The sequence below is a fragment of the Canis lupus genome, chromosome 31 (assembly GCF_048164855.1).
Source record: "Canis lupus baileyi chromosome 31, mCanLup2.hap1, whole genome shotgun sequence".
NCBI lineage: Eukaryota > Metazoa > Chordata > Mammalia > Carnivora > Canidae > Canis > Canis lupus.
Window position 1 is genome coordinate 18,617,745 of NC_132868.1, and position 6,194 is coordinate 18,623,938.

A 6,194-nucleotide genomic window follows, 5' to 3' on the forward strand; every position below is an offset into this window, starting at 1 on the left:
TCCAAGCATATGTAAAGTCCGTTACACTCCCTCACAGGGTCCAACTGCCACTCCCTCACATGCTTTGTCCAGTTGATCCAGTACTACTACCAGGGAAGCTGGGATGTTCAGATAAGGAAAATTTGCTTAAGGTATCAAGATTCTTAAAAGGAGTAAAGCTAAGGACTTGAATCTCGTGATCAAAAATTCTTTCTGTTTCAACATATTCAGTGTCACAGTGAAAAAAAATTGCCTCCAGAGGCAAATATAATGCCAAGCCAGCAATAGGTATCCTAAGAACAGAGGAAGATCCTATGAAATGGGCTTTCCCCTAATATTGAGAGAGTGCTTACCATATGGTAAGAATTTTGCTAAATACTTTTCATGTGTTTAGTTAGCCTTCACAGTAGATGAGGTAGGCCTTATCCCCATTTTCAGATGAGGAGCCTAAAGTTCAGAGATGTCCCATAACTGGTCGTTGATTGAGCCATGCTGGAGTTCACCACTGTGCTGTATAGTCTCCTTTAACCTCATGAGACCTGCCTTTCTGTCTCATCTTTCTTGGCTTTCTTGTCCTAAAACTCATATCCTATTGACACTTAAACCATGGCAGATGTTACTGTTAATAAGTGGCCCTCCTTGACATCACAGATAAAATGGTTGCCATTGTTCATTTTAGTTGGGTAGAAAAGAGTAAGCTAAGGAAAATGATACTGAAATGTATTCAGGTGTGAAGGGCATTACTGAGTATTTCTAAAGTATTTCTAGAGTATTTCTTTATCTCATCTAATTTAGGATTTGGCTTAATTTACTTTTCTTATTCGGTAAATCTCAGTTTGTGCTTTTCAGATACAGGACCTAGAACCTACAGGGGATATGAAGGTTTTGGCATGGCCTACTAGGAGCAATTAAATACAAATAACTTATAGGGCACTTCTGATTTGTACCTAATGGGTGGCAGAAATCAGAAGTGGCCTATAGAACTTTTTAGAAGGAAGAGATTCCTTCTAGTGGAGTAATTGAGGAGACTTACAGGATTATGACACCTGAGTTGCCTAAAAGTAGAGGTAGAAGGGGACTTTAAAAGCAAGCAAAGGATTTCCATATAAATATGGTACACTAAACATGTGGGGTTTTTTACTTTTTCCAAAAGCCCATTCAAATGCTAGTAAAGCAATCTTCAAAAAAAGTTCATGACTCAATAAGGAAAACCAGAGGTGATCCCAATGATTGAGAGACACTGACATTTTGGGAAATGAAAAATAAATGAAAGAGTCAAAGTTGACTTAACAGAGCAGAATAAAATGGGTTCTATCTGCTGAGGTGACTAACAAGAAGCAAACCCAATGTGCCCTTTTATTTATTTATTTATTTAAGATTTTATTCTTGAGAGAGAGTGAGGCAGAGACACAGGCAGAGGGAGAAGAATCTCCCTTCATGCAGGGAGCCTAATGTGAGACTCCATCCCGGGTCTCCAGGATCACGGCCTGGGCTGAAGGCACGCTAAACTGCTGAGCCACCCGGGCTGCCCCCAATGTGCTCTTTAAAACCCAGAATAGGTGTAGCAGAGCAGATAAGGATTGGTTGCTTACAACAGGATTGGGTGGAGAGGAATCCGAGATCTATATGAGAGAAGGTCTCCCAGGTCTACCTCATCTAATTTAGCCAGGTGATTACCCCCTACTCTCCTGCAAGAAGTGGGAGAATTAGTCTCTGGAGAAATGATAGGGAAGAAATTATCAAAGAAATATTTATGAAGGTTTCCTAAACTCAAAGGTATTGGGTTTTCAGACTGACAAGAGTTCATGAGCCTAGTAGAATGAGTGAAATAGCCCCATGAAATTTCAGAGCCTCTGGACAAGAGCAGACATGGGGATGGGGGTTATCAGCTAGATTGGAAATGAGGGATTAAGTATATGAGGGCTCTGAATATCAACAGAGGCAAAAACAAACTGAAAAATGGAGAAAGCCTTTAAATACTTTTATTTTTTTGTTTCCTCAAAACAAAAAGGCATCTTTACCCCCACTTGATTACCCTACAGTGAAATCTGTTAGTTAATAAGCCCTGTACACGGGGGTACCTGGCTGGCTCAGTTGGTGGAGTTGGGACTCTTGATCTTGGGGTTGTGAGTTGAAGCCCCACTTTGAGTAGAGAGATTACTTTTAAAAAATTTTTTTAATTAAAAAAAAAAAAAAGCCCTGAACAAAGACAGAGCTTCCAATTAGCTGCTTAGTATCTCGCTCTTAAATGTGAATAGACTGGGCCGCCCCGGTGGCACAGCGGTTTAGCGCCGCCTGCAGCCCGGGGTGTGATCTCCGGAGGATCTCAATGCGGAATAGAGTCCCGCATCAGGCTTCCTGCATGGAGCCTGTTTGTGTGTGTGTGTGTGTGTGTCTCTCTCTCTCTCTCTGAATAAATAAATAAATAAATATTTTAAAAATATATTTTAAATAAGTAAATAAATGTGAATAGACTGCCAATGGCCATCAAAAATTTGAGGAAACTTCCAACATGAAAGGTGAAGACCAAAACAAAACTGAAATCAAGGAAACAATGAGAAAATGGGGAGCTTTTTTAAAACCTCAGGGTGGGGGGAGCTATAATTATTCTCAAAACTCAAAGAGGGAAGATATTTTATCTATGAAGAAAGTTCTATGAAAAGGGAGGACTAGATGACAAGGCTTTTAGAAATTTAAATAAATTATTTCCTACTGATAATTTGAGGACTAGACAACTGAATAGGATGGAAACTATATCCATCCTTATGTCGTTGAATTTTGAATTGTGAACATTTTACCTATCCAATTGGATAGAAGGAAGGTTGGAGATAATACGAAAATCTCACAAAAGTGCAGTTATTTAAAAATAAGGGGGGAGAGGGGCACGTGGTTGGCTCAGTGGTTGAGCATCTGCCTTCCACTCAGGTTGTGATCCGGGGTCCTAAGATCAAGTCCCACATCGGGCTCCCAGTAGAGAGCCTGCTTCTCCCTCTGCTTATGTCTGCCTCTCTCTGTGTGTCTCTCATGAATAAATAAAATATTTTTTTAAAAATAAGAGGGAATATATGGTAAAGGAGAAAAATAAGGATCAATCTAGAAGGTCCAACATCTAACGGGTCGTAAAAAGAACAGGGAAAATGGTAGTGATGTTATTAAATAATTCAAGGAAATACTGTTGAATTTCTAGATGGAAAGATCTCACCAAGTGCCTAGCATAGTAATTGAGCACCAAGATGCATCACCATGAAATTTTAGAGCCCCAGGAATAAAGAGAACTTACTAAAGATTTCCAGAGAGTAAAAACAAGCTATGTGCAAAACGTTAGGAAAAATAGAGATCAAACTGACTGCTTAATAGCAACACTGGATGCTGGAAGACAATGTAGTGATACCTTCAAAATTTTGAAGGAAAATTACTTGGCAGTCATTTTCAGATTTGCAAGTTCTTGAAAGGGGTTTTCTTTCCCGTGCTTCCAAAGTAAGCCACCATAGGTGTGCAAATGAATAAAATATCCGGGAAACAGGGATCCAACATCGTGGAGGTAAAGGGAGTTCTGAGGAGGATGCTGTCCCAGGATGACAGCTGTGCATAGGCGGAGACAGCCAATAGTGCAGACCAGAGCAAGAGAATGGAAGGCCCTAGGGGGGAAAATGGTTGGATTATCGAATATATTTGGCTGTGTAAGCAAAATATGCATGGAAAACTATTAGATTATAAGACTTAATGGTAGATATACTATATGAAAAAGCAGAAGTATGGGGGATCCCTGGGTGGCGCAGCAGTTTGGTGGCTGCCTTTGGCCCAGGGCGTGATCCTGGAGACCCGGGATCCAATCCCACGTCGGGCTCCCGGTGCATGGAGCCTGCTTCTCCCTCTGCCTATGTCTCTGCCTCTCTCTCTCTCTGTGTGTGACTATCATAAATAAATTTTAAAAATTTTTAAAAAAAGAAAAAGCAGAAGTAAAGCAATGATTAATGCCAGGAGAAACAAAAAGTTGTAAAAAGGAAGCATTTACTCATAGGCAAAATGTCAATACTAAAAACTATATTCGCTTAACCAAAAGTATCATTTTACTATTTTAAAAGGTTAGGGGGAGGTGGAAGAAAGATAAATCCATCAATCAAATTTGGAAATAAATATGCAATGTCCAGAATGCATAAATCAACAAATAGTATGAGGCTTAAAAATATGTATATACTGGCATGGTATGGAAAATGGAACAGAGAACTGCTGTTAAGAACTTTATTAATATGCACATATATTTAATTAAAAAAGTAAAGAGAAGGGTATGAAATGAAAATACACAAGGTATGTGCAGAGGCTAGCAAATAGGTTGATTTGCTGAAGTAAAAAATTTAGCCAGGATATAATGAAAAAATAGCTGTAGAGGTAGGTAGTTTAGGTTATGGAGAGTTTTGAATATTGTTCTAAAAATATTTGGAAAGCACTGGGGAGTGTGGAGATGTTTCTGAGCAGGAGAGTCTGGAAGAGGTACTTACTTTGAAAATGCTAATGTGGCAACAGTGTATAAAATGGAGGAGGAGGAGCCCACACTTGTTCCTGTGGCCTTAAAGGACCTATGTGGTCTGGTCCCAGCCTACCTCTCCAGCCTCATTCTACCACTATCACTATAGTCACAATGGCCTTCTTGTTCTTCAGATTGAGAGTTCATTCTTGCCTTGAGCCTTTATACTTGGCTGTGCCCTCTGCCTGGAATGCTTTTTCCCCCACACCAGACCTTCTTCTAGCTGCTTTTTTCCTTTTTTTTTTTTTTTTTTTTTTTAAGATTTTACTTATTTCAGAGAGAGAAGTAGACTCCCGGCTGACCAGGGAGCCCTTGAGGCTCCATCCTAGGACCCTGAGATCATGATCGTGACTTGAAAGGTAGATTGGTTAAGGGACCTAGCCACCCAGGTGCTCCTCTTTTTCCATTTTATGCCTTCGCTCAAATGGAAGAGGCTTTCTCTAATCACCCATGGTTCTCTTCTCCTTTTTACTACCACATCACTCCATTTTATCTTTTTCATAGCGTTTGTCACTCTGAAGTTATTTATTTCAAGCTTGTGTGTCTCCTTTCAGATGAGTGAAAGTCCAGACTGAGGTCAGCCTTATCTGTCTTGTCTTCACTTTATCCCCTGCAGCATGCCTTGCACCTTAGTGGGCACTCACTTATTAAATGAATTAAAAGCTAAGAGGTGGGATGCCTGGGTGGCTCAGGGGTTGAGCATCTGCCTTCCGCTCACGTAGGAATCCTGGGTCCTGGGATAGAGTCCTGCCTGCATCAGGCTCCCAGTGCGGAGCCTGCTTCTCCCCCTGCCTGTGTCTGTGCCTCTCTGTGTGTCTGTCATGAATAAATAAAATCTAAATAAGTAAATAGATAGATATATCAGATAGATAGCTAAGAGGTGAGGAGATCTATCAGGGATAGATTATACCTAATTCTGGTTTGAGACTTACCGTCCCAGTCATGCACTCATTTTCATTCTTGTGCTCATTTAGCCTCAGTCCATTTATGAAGCCACTGACTGCTCTGCACCTAGAAATTGCAGTGAGGCTAGAGGGAATCAGAACTCGATTCTGTTCTATTCTCAAGGAACTTAATTTGGAAGACTCAGTGACAGCAGCTATGTTTTCCAACAGACCCTAAAAGGACCATGTGAAGGTCACTTTCCCCCATCCACACCTGGTCAGAGCCACCCCCCACCACCACCACCACCAAAGTGACCCCGGGCTGCTGGGGCACAGCGCTTCCGCCTCGGGTCCGGAGCCGAGGCCCTGAGGAGTCCGAGAGGGCGGCCCTCCTGGTGAGAGCCGCCCTCCGCGGTCCGGGGGCCCGGGCGCCCGCCACCAGGCTCCCCGCGGGCAGGGGGCCGCAGCGCGGCGGCCGAGCTCTGCGCCCGGCGGGTGGGCGGGGCGTCCGCGGGGCCCGGCGAGGCCCCGGCCATCTGCCGAGAGGCCAGCGCGGCTCGGCGGCGGCCGGGGGCGGGGCGGGGCTCGCGCCGGGGCGGGGCCGCCCGGGGGCGGGGGCGGGGGCGGGGGAGGGGAGCGGGCCGAGCCGCGGCGCAGAGCCGGGAGGGCCGCGGCCGCCGGAAGAGTCGCCGTCGCCAGCGGAGCGGGGCGAGTGGGGAGCGGAAGCGGCGGCCGCGGCGGCGGCAGGCGGCGCTGGGACCCGGGAGCGGCCGGAGAACAAGGGAGCTGGCGCCGCGGCCGGCCGC